This window comes from Dermacentor variabilis, chromosome 1, assembly GCF_050947875.1.
Source record: "Dermacentor variabilis isolate Ectoservices chromosome 1, ASM5094787v1, whole genome shotgun sequence".
Classification (NCBI taxonomy): Eukaryota; Metazoa; Arthropoda; class Arachnida; order Ixodida; family Ixodidae; genus Dermacentor; species Dermacentor variabilis.
Window position 1 is genome coordinate 233323598 of NC_134568.1, and position 18929 is coordinate 233342526.

Here is an 18929-nt window from a genome sequence, read left to right on the forward strand (position 1 = left end):
CGCACCCCCCCCCTCCCCCGCAATGTCATTACCAAAGTGTTCTGTTACCCGCATCATTTGAGGTTTCTTTTGAATTGCCTCTGCCTTTTCACTTAAAATTTTATTGCTTCTAAAAGCTTACTGCATCATTGTTGGCGTGGACGTGCACGGCTGTTAATTCATGTTTTCGATTTATTTCTGCAAACCCCGACTATAGGAGAAGAAGCGCATTAAAGCGCCAGCGGCAGCTACCTCATCCGTATTTTTTCACTTCAACATTTCTTTTAAATTTCCAGTGTGAACACCATGCATAGACACAATATATGTTAACATACAGAGTGTCCCTATCTTGCACTAACATTTCAATATATGCAAATGCCCCGTAGCTGGGTTGGTAATGTTGTTTGCCAAGGTAATGCTTTTTTGCCGTCGCTTGGTGATACTCATATAATTGTTTTGCATTCCGCCGAATTACATAATTAGTCTTACTTAATTAGTCAACTTCTAGATTATAATTAGATAAAAAATGCAAATGAGAAAATTATAGGGCAACACGAAAAGCTCCCGGTACACCTTTCTGTTGCTCGATGTGTGCTACATAAAAGTATTGTTGCAAGAGTGAAAGAAGTCTGCGAATACACGCCAAGTGCCTCGAGCGGCCAGTCGCGCAGCAATTTTGCGTGTACTCGCAAAATTGTATACCTGTATTCGCAATATATATATATATATATATATATATATATATATATGGGCGGGGTCCAGAAAGGTGATCGGGCCCCCCGGCCCCATCCGGAAAAATGAAAACTTTCCGCCTGTGCTGCATGCAGTCTTTTCTTATTCGAATGACTCGCGTTCAAAACAATGTGTGGATGCGGTGTTATGCATGCGAGTTATGGTACTTGGGTTGCCGAAATGACACTTTGTGGATAATATATTTCGCTTATAATCCTGAGCCCGCCTGCATGTTGCCCGCCTTAATGTGGTCAACCGTGTTTCCACCAGATCGACCTCACAGGTCGATGCGGTTCGTCTCCTCCACCAATATTCCGCTCATCGGAAAATATTTCGCCACGCGACTGCCGGCCGTCACCGGCCGCTCCTCAGGTTCTGCGAGCATCCCCGAGAATGCGGCTCCATCGTTGCGCAAACTGGTGACGACCCGGGGCCTCCGCCGGGGCAGAGCTGTCGCTGACTCTCAACATCCAACGCCGGCTGCAAGCTGCTGCGCCAGGTAGCGAGATGCCATGCTGCTGGCGTCGCAGGAGGCGCCGACAGCGTGCGCGCATGCGCAAACCGCGCGGTTCTCGGAGCACCCGTGGGAGGCGGAGCACGTGCGCGGCGGCTGCAGCTGCGTGGTGCGCGCCGCGGCCACCTCCGCTTGATTCACCACGGCGTGCCGCCTTCTCGGAAGCCGTGTGCATGCATGTGAAGAAGAAAAACGAACACTATTGATTTTCTCACGTTCCTGAAGAGCTAGTGAAAAAGAAAGGCAGCGGTCTTTTTTATTTTCACCCCAGGTTTCATTGCGTCTTCGCCTTTTTGCTTTCTTTATTCGATAATTTGCGCTTCGTGCGCACGAAATCTGACGTACCCGTGCTTTTACCGCCATCGTGACAGCGCCGTCATTCGAACAGTGCTTGGCGGAGTGTTTTACGGGCTTCGTTGCGAGTGATTGGTGTGAACGTCCGAGAGCTGCACCGGGGTTGGGCATGGTTTCGGCGGCAGGACGTGGTAGCTCTAGGCACCGCTGCGAGTGCTCCCAACGGTTTTGCTGCGTTCCCGAAAGCGTTCTCCTAACACTATAACGTGGACACGATCGGTTATAGCGATTGCTAATTCTGTCAGTACCAAAACTCAACACCAAGACCACAGCATGTTACGGTGTCCAGAAATTCGGTACGCGCAAACCTCGCAAAAAAGAAAAAGAAAAAAAAAAAGAAAGTAGCAGAACAAACGGTGGGAACAACCGCCCATCGTCAGAGTATTAACTCCGACGAAGGCGGCTCCTCCGGCCGAAACGTCAGTAAAAACACATGCCAGAACTTTTTTTGTTCTTTTCGGAATGTTATATATATATATATATATATATATATATATATGAAGGTAATTTTCTTTTCTGATAAAGAGCGAAATAAATTGCGTCACTTTCGCGATATATTCGAACACAGTTGCCGACTACCTGTGCCTACAGCATCGTCGGCAGAGACCTTTTTGTGAATGAAAGGGAAAGGAGCCACACTCCGACTACCATCAGTGACCACAGTAGGCTCAAAGACGGACCGCGAGAAACAGGCCGGATATAGTGTCCCTGCGTATATGCACAAGAAGGCCGGAATCAGATCAGCACCGCCAAGTGCGCGCATGCAGCGACATGCGGGCATGCCCGACCAGACGGAACACTGTCCGTATCGAGCTGCGGCGCCGTCCTCGCAGGGCACGCCGAGCGAAGCCGCTCCAGTGCTGCCTCGCCCACGCGACCGCTGGCTCCGCGGCGCGCTCTCGCATTTGGCGCCGCAGTGGACTTCCCCCTTCAAGGCTACCTCGGGAGGGGCGGGAGGGGGCGCTCGTATACGTAGACAGCGCTCCCTTTTTGAGCACAAAAACACGGGTACGAATCCCGACCGCTTTTCGGCGTTTCGGTGTCGCGTAATCAATCTCCAGTCCGACCGGCGTAATAATGATCGAGGCGAGAGAGAAAACAAAAGAAATACGCGTAGGGTGACCAGGTTTCGCTGTGCTGTGGTGGCGGCGCAGGTAACAACATTTAACTGTAGAGTGCTCGCGCGTTGTTGCTAAGAGTCCTGCTCACTGTACGTTTCTTTTTCCTATTCGAGCAATTTACAACACGATTTAACTCAAGTGGTCGTACGAAATAAGGGTAAACAATCAGTCCTAGTTCCGGGAAAAGACCAGTTAAAGCGGGCTATCGTTGCGTGCGCTTGTTCTCTAATGGCACGGGCTGTTGCTTTCTTTCCATCTAATTTGTCTCCATATTTAGTGGCGTAATACAGTTCGTAGTATTACTGGGATCATTAGGGGGGGGGGGGGACGCAAGGTCTGGAGACAGAGCGAAGCAACCACACAGAACAAAAATGATGACGTGCTTGTCTTCATTGTGATATCGCCGTATCAATGTGTGACTGTCGCCGGACGCCCAGCGCACTGCTTGCGGGAACGGGCGATCAAGAAAGCCTGTGTGTCGTTGCTATGCAATGTTTTATTATACGTGATGCACGCACACATACATAGTGCAATAAGGAAGCAGCTTTATGATGGCTCATGCGCGGAGGAGAGCAGTGTGATATACTAAGGCCAGTCGTACCAAAAGGTACCCCTTGAAGTAGGCAAGAGGGCCAATACATGTCAAACGACACTGCCACATTGCCTGCACAGTGTCATCGCACCTTTGCTTATAGCGGCGGTTAGCTACCCGCCGCAGTAGATCAGTGGCTGCGGCTTTGCGCTGCAGAGCTCGGTGTGGCGGGGTCGGATCCCAGCCGCGGCGGCCGCACTGCGATGTGGGCGGAATGCAAAAACCATCGTAATGCGCATTGGGGGAGCGCCAAAGAATCCCAGGCAATAATCCGGAGTCCCCCTAACGGTGTGCACGAATTAGATTGCGGTTTTGGCACGTAAAACCCCAGAATTTAATTTACTTTTCGCATGTTAGCTACGTCTGTGTACCGATCAGAAATGCGTACACAGCGACCCTCGCACTGACCGGATTTCATCCCTCTGATGAAAATGCGGCCGTGCGCCGTCATAATGGCAGAAGCGATCGAGCACCTAGGTGGCGTCCAAACGTTACGATAACGTTATTCTTGTTTCTTTATTTGTTTCGACCAAAGGTTGATATGACTTCGTTAATGTCGTTCCTTTTGACGTTGACGTGATGGTTACCGTTGAACGTTTTTTCCGAAGCGTTATTCTGGTACTGAAGCAACAATCCTGAAGAATAAAAAAGAACATTCATAAAACCGACATTACACTAGTAATGATGCCGGTAGAAAGTATACACAGTATACATGCAACGCTAACAGCCTTCAGTTAATGCAAGCGTCACAGGCATATCACCAACAAGGCATGGAATACAGCCCACCGTACCTTCACATAGTCCAATATATTTTCGAACGCTCTGATAGAGCCGACATGGAAAACTCACCGATAAGTTCCAGTGGAGAGCAGCGCATGATCTAAATTCATTCCGTAAACAATAAGGCTACTGATGTAGGTACACGTCAGTAAGTAAACAGATTGTTAATCAATGTAATTTGCTACTGCGAGAACAAGAATGAACCACGCGAAATAACGACTAAAGTCTACTAGAAAAGCGCGAACTCTAAAGCACTAATTTATTGACAACATTCAGTTATCACTGAAATATGGCATTGAATATTACTTTAGCGTTACACTTACAACATTCCTATTTCAAACGTTATACAAATGTATCATTTAACTCATTTAAAGTTACATTCTGTTTCATTAACGTTAAGATAACAAAACATTAGCACAACATTCACAACAAAACTGCAATGTTATCATAGCGTTGACTGCTACCTGGGTATTTCCTGGTCATTCCTAGACTGTTGCAAGGATCCAACACGGATTTTTCAATGAAAAAAGAACGACGAAAAAAAAGAAAGAAAAACAAAAAGGAGACGGTCCGGACGACCTAACACAAAGCTTGCGAAATTTTTCTGGAGAACCCACGAACCATATCCTAAAAGGAGGTCAGAAGGGATATGTTAGGAGTGCAAGTATGTAAAAAAAGAAATAGAAATGAGGAAATGGATGTTTGATCGGTAGCTATTACCAGCAAACAAATAAATAAATAAACAGCCACAACCATCGCTTGAGCAGAAGCAGGAAAAGGACCGCGCATGCGCATATAGCTCTGTATTTTATCTCTACATGTTCTCTCTTTTGAAGTTCATTGTTACAGCAGTGGCGAAGCGTGTGATTGCGTCACATATTGCTGCGCACAGCGACGCTTTGCCTCCCATGACCAGCGCAGCTAAGATGTTGCGCGACACGATAGCATGGTTGTGGGTCCCTGTTCCAACAAGACTGTAAGGCGGGCTAGTTGGTTTGGCTTGATTGTGGAAAGTTTTGCGCACGCTAAACGACGACAACAAGAAAATGACACAAAGACTCGTGTTCCGTTTTGGAAGGTTTGCATCGAATTGTCTGATGTAGATGCCATCTTCTGCAATCTCGGCGTCAACAGTTGCATTGCAGATTTCGTCGGGTTGCCGCCATCTTGTTCCAAACCTGTATTTGACGGCAAAGAAGACATCGACGAGACAGCATCGAAGTCGGCAACAATTCAGGCCATTTTGCTTTCTAGCGAGCAGACCACACATACAGGCGAGTGCTACAAAGGGTAGCTGCAGCATGGTGTGGAGCCAAGCGAGCGCTGTGAACGAGGCTCTACGATCATGCTGAAGAAGGCTTGTAGACGTGTCTGGAGCGTCGAAACGTAGGTTCTGAAAAGCGACGTGCGCGAGTTGTCAAACTGTAGAGGCCTGTGTCAACAGTCATCTGTAATGGCGCAGATTAAGTAGAGCCACAGCCTCAAAGAACATGTGAGCTAGGTGATTCTTTATTTCTATGTATTTTGAAGAACATTAAACTTTTTTTGAATAGTTTGCCTTGGCATAAAAAATTGGGCGCAGGGAGGTGAACAATGTCCGTGGTCCAGGTGTGTTTGCGTTCAAATACGCGGACAAGACATCACACAACACTACAAGCTAACCCGCAGAACATATGCACCTCCACACAAGTCACGTAGAGTGCAGGAGCGACTCCTCCGAGCTCTACAGGTTAATACATTCCCCCACCCCACCAGAAATAACCTCATAGCCCCTTCACAATTCTCTCTGCAATGCCGCTTCTGTGCAGAGCCCGGGTCCCTCAGGCACATAGTAGGGGGTTGCAGAGCAGCACCATTTCATCCTCCGAACCCTTACCATACCAACGAGGTTTGGGCGAGAGCCCTGGCCAGCTTCGGCCTCGAGGATCAGCAACGGCTGATTTCGAGGGCCCAGGACGCGGCCCGAGCTCAATGAGGACGCCTCAATGAGGACGCCTCTCCAAAGCTGCAGTCACCCAATAAAAATGTTTATCTCTCTCTCTCTGACGCAAAGAAGCTGTCTTAGATTACAAGTGAAACGGCTTTGCTTGCTGGAACGAATTAGAACACATTCCATGTCGTCATCACCAACACCTGCATCCTAAATGAGTGCACTGTAAACAAAGGCCAAGCCCCATAGTGGAGTGTACTAGAATATAAAGGTAGTGGGCTCAGCGGCGCCGCGCGCGGGAAGCCGCCGATGTCATGTCAACTTGGAAACAGCTATACATTGAAATCGACGGTGAAAGTACCCGTCGTTGACATCGACGGCTTCCCTGTTCCCCGTTGCCGCTGGTGCGCAGTGAGCACACTACCTTTCCATTCAAGTACACTATGCCCATAGATTGTCTCAGGATAGATGGATGGATGGGTGCTATGGAAACGGGGCGGTGGGTTGCGCTACCAAGCTCTTTTTCTTATCTGGCTTAATGCGTTGCCTATTTTTCTTTTTATGAAAAAAAGAAAGAAGTCCCAGCATCAAACTAAACTTTCTGAACCCTTAGTGGGAACTTTGTACGCCTCCGTTTGTGGTCTCCCTACTTTTCTGCCACCGAACCTCCCACCGCCTTTTACTAATCGCTGCTGCGGACATGTTTACATTCCACCTGCTATCCCTGAGCCCAAGGGCATCAAGGCGGCCAGGGAAACCGACAGCTCGGTAGATATATTCACATTATAATAAAATACGTTCTATCGTTCCCCTAGCAACTCATTTACTTTCTTTCATATTCCTCAGTCGTTCTTCGAAATCAATTCAACGCTTCCCTTGCTTCCAAACTTGTCCAGCCCATATCACCCTGTACGGCTTCATTTGTAGTTTTCCCTCCCGTAAGCGCCCGATGCAAGCCGTCTTATTGATGTTTGGTTCCATCGATTCCTGATTATACCTCTGACTTTAAGCAAACAACCGCATTTCCTAATGTAAGTCCTGAATCATTACACCTTTCCACATATACCGGAGCATCTCGTACCTATTGTATCCTCATAACGCTGTCTTTCATTATGGCCGCGTTTCTCTTCCCCCTTGCTATTATTGTTTTTCCTGTGTTTCGATAAATATAGTGCCCTCGTTTATCCATACAACAAGATATTGGCTGGGTGCGCGAAAGGTGAGCCCAACCGAGATTTGTGAATCTCTGATTGTTGTCATGCAATCGGATCACTCGTTTCTCGAGCCCTAATATATGTTCAAATTATGGGCTTTTACATGCCAAAACCACAATCTGATTACGATGCACGCCCTATAGTGGGGGACTCCAGAGTAATTTTGACCCACCTGGGGTTCTTTAACGTGCACCTAAATCTAAGTACACCGGTGTTTTCGCCTTTCTCCCCATCGAAATGCAGCAACCGCGGCCGGGATTCTATCCCGCGACCTCGTGATTAGCAGCCTAACACTACAGCCACTATATAAGCAACCACGGCGAGTTTCCTAGTATATGTTTTGCTGCTGCAATGTACCATTGCTCGTCGGTTATACTTTAAGTCGGTCACCCAAATAAATAAATAAATAAATAAATAAATAAATAAATAAATAAATAAATAAATAAATAAATAAATAAATCGAAATATAGGCGGTGGCAGTTAACGAGAGTGTTGATACTCTTTTCCCACATGTTTTTCAGTGACTCCAATTGTTCCATAGTTTATTTTGTTTGAAAAAAAAAAGCACCGACCATAGTGCGCATGTGCAGTGTGAATCGGTTCACCGTTACTGACTAGCCAGTAGAGATGAATTCATTGGTGAAGTGTGATGAAATAGAGCACTGCAAGGGCCTGGGCCGACCGAAGCGTTTTTCGGCGGGCTTGGGCATAAGGCCGCGGGCCTGGGCCGGACTCGGGCTTGAGGCCATGGGCCCGGGCCGGTCTCGGGCCCGCTCATTAAAGGGCCTAAGTCGGGCCTTGAGCACACGCGAACGTTATGCATTGCAAGGTTTGAGGCATTCTGTGCCAAGCTGAACTGACACGTGCAAAGAGCTTGCTCTTAGTGTACCTTAGCACAGAAAAGAGGAAAACAGATGGTGTTCGTTCCTTTCCAGAAGAACGAACATTGTTTCCGCGTCAGGAAAAATAAATTGTGCAATGAAGCGCTCTTCAAACCATTTCCCTCTTACTGCTTTTGCATTTGACACTATTATATAACTTTGGGGGTGTATCTTTTTACATGTGCGTTTATCTATGCTGTTGCTCGTGAATTCTCTTGTTCGTACCATCAAGGTAAATAAATACACGCGCGCCAGCGAAAGAAACAACAGCACAGGCAATGGGCCGGATCACTGATGTTCCCATGGGAGAAACAAAGATTTCGGTTTTTTATTATACACCTCAGCTGATTAGACCCCGAGAAGGTGAGGCTGACACATACAGTACAATCTGTAAGTAAACAATTTTTTTTTTATTTGCTTACAGGCCGGGTCTGGGTCATGCCCACGCGTCCCCTGCCTAAGCTTAGTAATGAACGCCCGGGCCCGAGGTGGGCCCGGGCTTGATATCACGAGCCCGGGCCTCGTCTGGTTGACCATTTTTTCTGCTTGCTTTCTATCTCTCTCTTTCTGATATACCGGGAAAATAAAGGCAACTGCTCAGAAATGAATGATGCTAAAATAACAAAAGGGCGACAGTAGCACCAGAGTCCTTTAATACTTTTTGGTAGTACCAAGACGAAGAATACGCAATCTAAGAGGAAGTGTTACTATGACACCATTTGAAACCGCCTGCATCTTGGCAAATCCCCTATAGTGAGTATGCGCCACCATTTGTTGTTGACACCTTCAACAACAAATACTGAAGCAATCCCTCCTCGTGGCACATACCCACGAAGGGGGATTGACCATTACTTGTCCATCCTTGTCGTTCTCTCTCTCTCTCTCTCTCTCTCTCTCTCTCTCTCTCTCTCTCTCTCTCTCTCTCTCTCTCTCTCTCTCTCTCTCTCTCGCGTGCTGTAAAGCTGCGAAAATTTTTATTTTATATATATATTTTTGTCACTCCACTATGATACCTGTAACAAGTCTCAGTGTTGAATGATACGTCTTTCCGTGTAAGGTAATATTTTTATATTTTAGGCGAACATATTTTGTACAAACCGTCCAATTCTTGGCCTTTCCGCCGTCGTGGGGACGCAGCGCTTCCGCAGAGGAAACGACGTCATGTAAATGCTGAAGTACACTATGGACTAAATATTACCATCGCTTCTTTAGTGGTTGCTGTCTACGCGTGTACACAGAATTGTCGTTCGTGACGACAGATAGTACTGAAACTTTCTCAGCGCAAGGAAAATAAAAAGTATGAACACACACACACACGCAAGCACGCAGGCACGCAGGCACGCACGCGCACAAAAGTTACAAATACGACATTTAAGTGCAAGTCTGAGCATTGCGCGCGCACACACACACACACAGGCCAGATGCTGTACTAGAGCTATGTCTCAACACCAAAATGCAAATATGACATGTAAGTGCAAGTCTGAGCATGGCTCATGGCCAGATAAATCCAGCTCGCGTCCGTCTTATCAAATCAAATAGGACCTCTTGTGGTTGCCTGCGACTCCGCTGATGTCTAACCATGGACTCATATGTGCGTTTAGTGGAAAACACCAAACGGAGCACTTCGCCTGACACCTGTACGACGGCCTGCATGCAACTGGAATAAAGTACACCGAGCTAGAGTCCACCTGAGAATCAAACTTGATATGACGGAATAACTTGTATCACAGTGATTTTTTGCTTCTTCTTCAGAGTAATACTACCGATTCGCGAATGTAACTACCGGTATCTACATTTTCAAAGGACAGGCTATGTTCTTCCTTGTCATACTGCCGTCTGCTTAATAACCGCGCACAGCTCGTCAGCTCTGGTTCGGTTTCCATTTTCTGATGGCGAACATTGTTGTTGCTATTGCCTATGAACACGATTATGATGATGATTACTTATTTAAGCGTCTTCAGCTCTCAAGCACTTCACCTTTTTCTTTTTCTGTCTTCATCGCACCCAAGGTGATCGCAAAAAAAAAAAAAGGTAAATACTTAGAATTGAAGCATATGTATATATGTAGGACAACATCGCGATGTTCGAGCAAAAAATGTAATTATGCTTCACTGAAACACAAATAAACGGCCTAAAGCAATCTCGGTTGTAATAAATATCGTGGTAGGCTCGAGCAGCTTTTTTCTGTAGCCTTTACTACGTAACTTGAAGCTACCAATTACTACTTGTCGTTCATACATGTCGCACATGTTCGTACATGGAGCCTTTTCGCGATGACGCGCTGGTAACAAAATACTTCACGATTCATTCAGCTAGAGGCGTTGTCGAGGAGATGGGAAGGACGGGACTCATACGCCTTGCGGCGCTTAGATACGAGAGTAGTCGGTGACCACCCGAAGTATCCTCGTCTGGTTGTAGCGTTTTACCAAAATGTAGGTACACTAACTCGGGGGAAGGGAGGCTACATGCACCTCTATGTAGCAAAAATCTTGCCTATTGTTTAGGTACAGATACATACAAAGGTGTGGTCTTTGCATTAGTTCAGTAAATGTAGCATGTCGCGCTAGTTACACACTTCAGGTAGGGCAGTCATATTTCGCCCTGCCCTTTGGTATTCGCTTACTTTTCCCTTTTCGGCTCCATGGGGATCTGGTCGCTTGGCCAACATCGCTTGACTAAATTCATTTTCTACAATGGGTGCGCGAAAAAAAAAAAAAGAAGCTGCTGCCCGTTTTCCACAAATAATACATTGAGAATTTGCGCAAAGCGTGCCCCTGAGTCGAATTCGCACATGTGGTTGTTAATGCCTTTACGTGCGCATCGTGCCTGGTATAGTAAGTGTTCGTCCACAGTGTTATGGAATTTCTCTTGAATCTGTATGTGTACTTGGTTAGTGTTGCTGGAGGAGTAAAACGTGGATTTCAGCTGTCATCTTCAGTGCTTGAAACATGACACGTTTGAGCATACATATGCAAATTTTCTATTCGAAAGCTCAAAAGCCGTGCCGCGCAGAAACTGGAGAGTTGTGGAGCCACCTTTAGGCAATATATATTGTTAGCTCGTTACCATTTTGGAAGGTCCAATGCATAGCGACCTTCCTCGGGGCATGAAAATGGTAAAGAAACACCTTGTGTCCGACTTAGGACACAGGTATCCAAGACCGACTGCAGCCTTTCTAGACCTGCGTCCAGGGGCGACTTTCTGAAACTACCATAGCCAACAAAGCCTGCCTGATGACCAGTGTGTCCCTACAAGGTCCTTTGACAGACCATGGACCAAGGTGAAATTCTTTGAGCAAGGCATCGAAAGAGGACTCTTATGGGACGCCTTGTTCCAGAAGCATGTGCACAGCAGTAGATACGGAGCGGGCTTGCGGAGCGCGTCCCGAGTGCCCCAGAGCGCCCAGTACGCCAAGAGCGCCAGAGCGCACTCGCCAGTGAGATTGCTCCCAGTACTTCCGGAAGTGTCAGGGCCCTCCATGGAGAAACGTTCTTCGCCATTGGGCGAGTCCATCTGCTTCGGGACCGAGGGGTGGAAGCCTGTTTTCTGGTCCGCTGCGCTGGATCATAATAAATCCAATGAATGAAGCTCAAAGTCAATGCCAGCATCGAAAGCTCGTCTCTAACTGTTTCCAGGCATGCTACACGACAAATAAACTGAAAATAACGCAAATTAACTTGCCACGTCACGTGACCTGTGAGCGCCATTTTGGTATTCGCTTTGGCTAGTTCGCGTACGCAGGAGCCGTCGCCGCCGCAGCGCGCCGTCGTGCACTGCTGTCCGCAGGTTTCACGAAAAAGTAAGCATTACGAGCCTTTCTATGGTCAGGGAACGCTATTTTTTGGGGTTTCAACGCTTTTCGATGTAAAGAAATACTGGGTAAACAATCATTTACCGGCATCGTTTGTTAGACGCGGCTTACAGGGCGGACTAGGCCTAGGTGGCCCGTTTTCTAATAGACTGGCTATTTTGGTGCCTCTTGAGCGACGCTCGTCTCAGGTATATACCCCTTGATATTAGCGAGGCTTCGTTTCAAAGTTAACAACGCTGATTTAAGTGATGTTCAGCAATTTTTGAATACAAATTAACGGAGTGATTTTGATGCCGCGAGAAGTCGCGACTACGAGTGCGGACGCCCTCTCGCGTAACAAGCGCCTGTCGCCGGGTTCGTCTGCCGGATACATCTCGCTCTGTCGGCTGCTCGTTCGCGCATCAGAATTAGCGCTTTCTTTCAGTACATGACCCCGCTACTGCCCAAATGACACCCTGTCAGAGCGTCCGGTGCTTTTCTCCATTTCACACCTGCTGTTCTCCCTAGCGCCAATACGGCCCGCCAAAAGAAAAGCACCGGTGATGGAGACTGCCTGATTATCCTACCATTTCGTACTTCTGTGGATCTACACTTCTTTTTTCTTCTCCCACCGAGCAACATAATGTTTCGCGCGCTAATTTAGTACAAAGGCGGCATCGCTTAGCATTCTTTATATGAGAAGTCATAACAACATGTGTGAAGCTAGTCTACGCTGGTATTGTCAAGCCTGGTCAAGGCAATGTTTTCGCACATGAACAAGGCACGAAGCGGTCGTCAGTCGCTTAGTTAAAAGAAATACCGTTTTGTACTCGCATGTTAACGATTATTTAAACTTAAAACGAGCGGCTGAGGCATAAAAAAAAAATCGAAATATTTATCTGGCGCTTAGTACGGTACGCTGAATCGACTTCTACTTCAGACGATTCGTCGGTGTTGTTAGCTTGTCATTGTGTGGCCTGATGGCGAGGCCTGTTTAGATCGTGTTTTTGGGTAAGCTGAACCATTCCAAGGATTTTGAAGGCTTGTTTTCCAAATGGTTAATTTTATAAGCCTATTGGGTGCAATATCCACGTTATTGAAGTGAACATTTGAGAAGACAGCGCTGCTACATCGCTCTTATTCTGGTGCGTTTTTTCTTTCGAGCTGCACCAGCACCTGTACCACGTTCTGCCCGTATTATGACCAGCTGTACACACAAATAACTTAATTTTGTCAGTAGCGTACATATAAAGGTAAATGCTTGCGTGCCCTCTATTCACTACCTTCTCCATTGCTTTTTTGTTCATTCCTAGGTTTACAGCTTAAAGTCGGCACGCAAATGATGCATTAATTCTACAAAGACAACATCAACTTCAAGAAAAGGATTCGCAAATGGTATTCTCACTTTTCTATAAGTGCACTTTTTGTTCTCCAGTTTTATGAATTCTGGTTTCTCCTTTGTGGTCATGTGGGATGGGTTACCTTGCCTGAAGTATTATGACCTCAATATTGAGGGTAAGGTAAGCTGTGTGTTTGCTCTATTCTTTAGCTATCTGCTGCATGCCTGACAAATTGTGGCATTGTGTGCAGTTATAATTTTTTTTAAAGTTTACGTGCATTGCGCAGAAGGAACTTAGTACTCATGGAGCTGTTTTTTGGTAATGTGATCCAGGATGGAATGAATAAAAGCAGAACTATATTTGTGATATGCGGTGTTGATATTGAAACTGCACTTGCATTCTACTGCCCTATGGTGCACATGTACCAAGATGTACTTAATTAAACTTTCCTGGTGCAAATAGTAAGCAGTTTCAGAACTGCGGTAAAGTGTTCGTAATTGCAATACTGCACAGCACGCACTGGAACATTGTGTTAACACATACACATATAGCAGCCAACTGTGCAGGTAGTAAAAGGCATGGACAGTTCCCAGCATTACTGTTATCCATTGTCTAATGTGTTCGAGTTGAATATTGGTTAGTATGAAGTATGGTGCAGACAACTTTGTGCTGGTGCCTTTTGTTTACCACTTTGGCAAAGTGCAGAGATTCTTGAAATGAAGCATTTGCCGTAGCAGAATGTTTGCTTCTTTATTGGTAATTAAATGCAACTTGAAGTATTTCTGTAATGCATGTTATGATTTATTAAACCCGATGATGAAAACAGGTTTCTGTACACTTTTATCATCAAGCTTTTCCGCTACTTGGTTAGAAGGCATGGTGCAACATTTGGAGGGAGGTCAGGAAGTATTTAAACTATGTGGAATTAATTTTATAAACAGGAAAATGTTTAGTGCAATTAATGCACAAACTTAGAAGCTGTTTACTAGAGAATGCAACACTGCTGTGTTGTGATATTGAACTTGCTGTTTTCATCAGTGTGCCATCTGAAGGTTTCTCAGTGAGTTCCAATTGCTTTTAAGTTTTGTTGAGGCAACCATAAACCCTTTAGCACACTCTTGTGAAATTGGTGTAGGTATGGGGTTAATACTTCAGAATGCAACGTAACAGTAAATTAGAATTGTTGATACCCTAATATGTGAATACTTTGCTCACAACTGTAGAGAGCTTGATGTATTCAGACTTCTGACGACTAATAAATTAGATGGCTTGTATTGACCTCATTGTAGCCGCCATGTTTATCTGCCAGCATGGTGAGCACCTGTGTAAGCAAAAAGAAACAGGAGACCATGAGAGAACATGTTCCTAGAGAGGCAATTCTAACACAGATGCCAGCATAGTTCCAGTCGCGTCTCTATCGAAACGGAGCAGGTTACCTGCGGCTGTGAATACGCTGCACTGATGTAATCCTGGCCACCACGTTGGTGTACCAGCGAGAGCTGTGTCTGTGACTTTGTGGGAAAGCTGTCTATTGTGAAAAAGTGGTCAGTAGCCATAGGTTACAGCAAAATGTTTGTGTGGTAACAGTTTGTTACAAATAAGCTTCTTAATGATTGCGTGTTATATATTATCAACACAACTTGAAGCACTTAGTCACACAGTGTGCTTATTTTATTTTTTGTAGTCTGAACTTTGCCTTGTAGGTTGAGCATGATGTTATGTGTCGCAACAAATTCCACACAAAGAGAAGTCTCACATGTTTCTGCCCCAATGCTAAAGGAATGGCCAACACTGAATGATCACACCATGTGACTATAAGTTAGTTGCCCAGTGGCCGTAAGCAAGCTATGACTGTGCAAATGCCTGGTTTAATCATGGTCATATTAATAAAGGGAAAATGTTACACCATCTGTGTTGGAGCACCAGCCTTGAAAGCAATGTTGATGTAGGTGTGTTCAGCTGATGAAGGGGGAAAATTGTCATCCACTTGAATGTAGTCTGAAGCTATAAAGGAAACCTGTATGAGTTTCTCAGAAAGCTTAGCAGTTGAGGAAAAAAAATTGTGCTGGTCTGGAATTTTTTGCTTTCATGATTATTCCTCCACCTTGCGGGCTTCTGCAGAACTGGTTTGTCATCCTCATTGTTCAGATAACTTCGTCCAAACATGTCCACTGACAATATACAATCTTGTGGGAAAATATCCATTTTGCTGCCTGAGTGTCGAAGACAAGGAAATCAATTTTAGTTCTGTGAGAAAAAATTGTTATTGTAGCAGAAAAATATAGCAGCATTTGGTCAGTCAGCACTTTCTGTAGATTTGGCCACAAGGTGTGCACTTTTGCTAGCTCCCAAGAAAAAACATGTTGTGGCTACAGGTTTAAAAATGAAGAGCATGATTTAGTAGCATTGATTTCTGCTTAATTACCACTGAATGTCACTTAGATATTGAGGCAAAAAATAATAGCAAGAATGGAACATCACACAATATTGGCCAAAATCCAGATAATCTTTTTTGGTTGGGGTTTGCATCGATACAAAGAATTTTTCAAATTTTGCCAGCTTGTTGTGATGAAAGTATTTGAAAATTGATGCAGTATCTTTGCCCCTGTTAACGGGAGAGTCCTGCATCGAATATTTTCAAAATTTACTGCAAAAACTGTGCTGACAGGCTCCAGCAAAATATGGAAAAACGCGTTCGATTATTTCTTTGGTTGTAGAATTGCAAAGCAAGAAATGGGGGGGGGGGGGGAGGAGGGCGTTGCACTAGTGCCACCGCCACGTACGGGGTCTGCACATGCTTGTTCTTGACAGGTTGATTGCTCATTTAAAAGACAGGTCACATGGTGGAAGGATGACTGCAAACAGGTGTGAAAGATGCAAAACAAAGCATGGTCAACTGTGTTGATCTCCAAATGCGGAAAATCTTATCGAATTTCAACGCATTAAATCGCTGTGAAGGCGGACATAACGGCAAACTGGGAGCGGATTCTCTCGAGCATAAATTAGATGAAAAAATGGAATGGGCTAAGAAGGCTAAAGGAACAGCACAGCCATCCCTCAGACCAGACTGGCACCCTTGAGGAAAACTAAGTGCGTTTTTAGCCATAATCACTATTCAGAGTCATTCCTCAAACACAAAGAAATTGCAGAATGTAAGACACTGGACTTTAAGTGCAGACAGAATGAACTGTAGCTGGTGTCTATTCTTTAGGTGCGATGGCTTCAGCGACAAAGACAGTGCACATGCTTGGTGTGCTATTCTCTTGGTTGCCTTGTGAGGCAGTGAGAGCCCACAATTTGTGAGTGAATGAGATTTTTGTGAACGATTGTACATATTCTTAATATAGTATCAACTATGTGCCATGACTGAGTGCATTGCTCCAGTTCCTACAAATGGTGACCTGGACGCGATACACAACTGTCCTTTTTAAATTGCCGAGCTGAGAACATAGAAAAAATGTAAGAGCTCTACACCGAGACTTGACAAAATTGTGTATAAGATGATCAAGAATCTTCATGAAGACATGCAAATGGCACTACTCGCACTTTTCCATGCTATATAGGCTGCCAGGCTGCCGTATCATGTCAGACAAGCTCTAGAAGTGCTGTATCATGCCCCTGCGGAACTGTGCATACGCGCATCGGCACGGGGCATTCATCCTGGCGCGTGCATCTATGAGCTTTGACAAGAACACGACGACCAGATCTGTTGGGTTCTGGACGATACTTCAGTGGCACCGAAGATAGGATACTACTCCAGCATAACCTTCTGCAGAAGACGTACGCACCATGACATGGCATCTCGGCCACCAGTTTTCGATGGAACAGTGGGAAACTGGGGTACATAATACACCTGGAAGTCTACTTCGAAGGACACGAAGAAATGGATCCCGTGAAGCGCCGCACCTTGCTATTATTTTAGCTGAGTGGCAGTGTCATGCATGTACTGCAAGGACATCATCCTACTATTTCGGTCAACAGCTTAAGCTATGACGATGTTGTGAAATGTTTGGAAGATCAGTGCAACCTGCATAGTAATGAAATTTCAGCCAGTTATGCATTTTTTATGCAGAAGCAGAAGGAAGGGGAGGGTGCTCGAGACTTCATCGGCTAACTTGGGAGGCTTCCCGAAAGTTGCAACTTCGGTAGCATGATGAACTGTATGCTATGAGGCTGCATCGTTTGCGGTATCTGGGACGATGACGCATGGCATTCCTTGTTGATGTGGAACAAGCTGACTGGAAGAGGTTGAAGAGTTTGCTAGGGTTTCCGAGAAGGCGCAAGACGACGTCCAAGACATGCAGGAGAATAGCATGGGGAACGGAAACAGCACCATTAATGTCCTGCATCCACAATTGCGTTGGAAGCCACGGACACCAATCAGCAGCTTGGAAAGCAGTCGCCCTCTGTGCAAACATTGCAATGGGCTGCACGATACCAACGTGTGCCGACATCGAAACACCAAATGCTGTCAGTGCAGCCAGAAAGGACACCTGGCTGGGGTGTGCCCTATACAGGTGTTGGGAAACCCAATAGGTTTCTGTTTGAGAACATGACGGCAGCAGAGAGAAACTACACGTCGTTGGAGAAGGAAGGGCTTGCCTTAGTTGTTGGTGTGACCAAGTTCCGTGATTATCTTTTGGCAACTGTTTCACACTGGTAACCGATCACACGCCCTTAGCCGGGCTTTTTTCACCAGGATAAGCCCATTCTCCAAATGGCCGCAGCAAGGATCCAACACTGGGTGTTACTCTTTTCCGCATATCAATATGAATTGGAGTATTGGAAAGGACAGGAGTATTGGAAAGGACAGCTTAACACTAATGCCGATGCCTTGAGCTGCTTACATTTGCATAATCTAGAAAATGCAGGAGAAAATATGTCTGTGGAATATGTGCTGCAAGCACAAGCATTGAAGGAGTTTTCCCTGTCCCCAGAAGCTAGCAACCAACATTGCCGAAAACAGACTGCTTCGTAAGGTAAACACATGGATCCTGCATGGCTGGCCAAGAGAATTAAGTGCAGAACAACAGTGTTTTCAACCCTTTTCACTTGTAGGCACGAGCTGACAATGACGGATTAGTTTATTTGGGGCACCGCATTATTTTGCCTTCATGCTGCAAGAGTTGCACGAATCCAGTCCGGGCATGACAGCAATGAAGAGCCTCACTTGCACGGTTTTTGGTATCCTGGGCTGGACCGTGATATAGAGAGCCTGTTAAAAAGTTGCCTGCAATGTGTGCAGTGTTGGCCACTACCTGCAGCTCAGGTTTCTTCAAGTTGGCCAGAAGCCGACAAGCGTTGGTCTTGACTGCACGTCGACTTTGCTGGTCTGGTGAAAGGGCATACGAACCTTGTCTTGGTGGACAAAGGGACAAAATGGATAGAGGTGGTGCCGCTCAAAACTGCGACGGCTGATACCACAGTGGAAGTGCTTCAGAGAATTTTTGCCCCTTCGGCCTGCCTCGCACGGTCGTGTCCGATAATGAATCCCAATTTAACAGCATGGTGACATAAAGATGTTCTTCCGAGATAACCATGTGCGTCACGTTACATCTGCACCTTATTATCTACATTCAAGCGGGCCAGCTGAGTGTTAGGTGTGTACCATCAAAGAAGCACTAAATAAAAATAAATCGGGATCGCTGCAATGTCAACTCGCTAAATTATTGCTTTGCTACAGGATAACGCCGACAAAGAAA

At 45.8% G+C, this 18929-nt stretch overlaps 1 protein-coding gene across 2 annotated transcripts in view; it reads left to right on the plus strand.

Moving 5' to 3' along the window:
- The first annotated feature begins 11792 nt into the window (after window positions 1-11792).
- The window catches only part of LOC142559338 (uncharacterized), a 33162-nt gene continuing 26025 nt past the window's right edge, over window positions 11793-18929 (plus strand). For both annotated transcript variants that reach the window (XM_075670954.1, XM_075670959.1), the window contains exons 1-2: window positions 11793-11896; window positions 13201-13282. The gene's annotated coding sequence lies outside the window, so the exon portion shown is untranslated. The remainder of the gene's footprint in view (window positions 11897-13200; window positions 13283-18929) is intronic.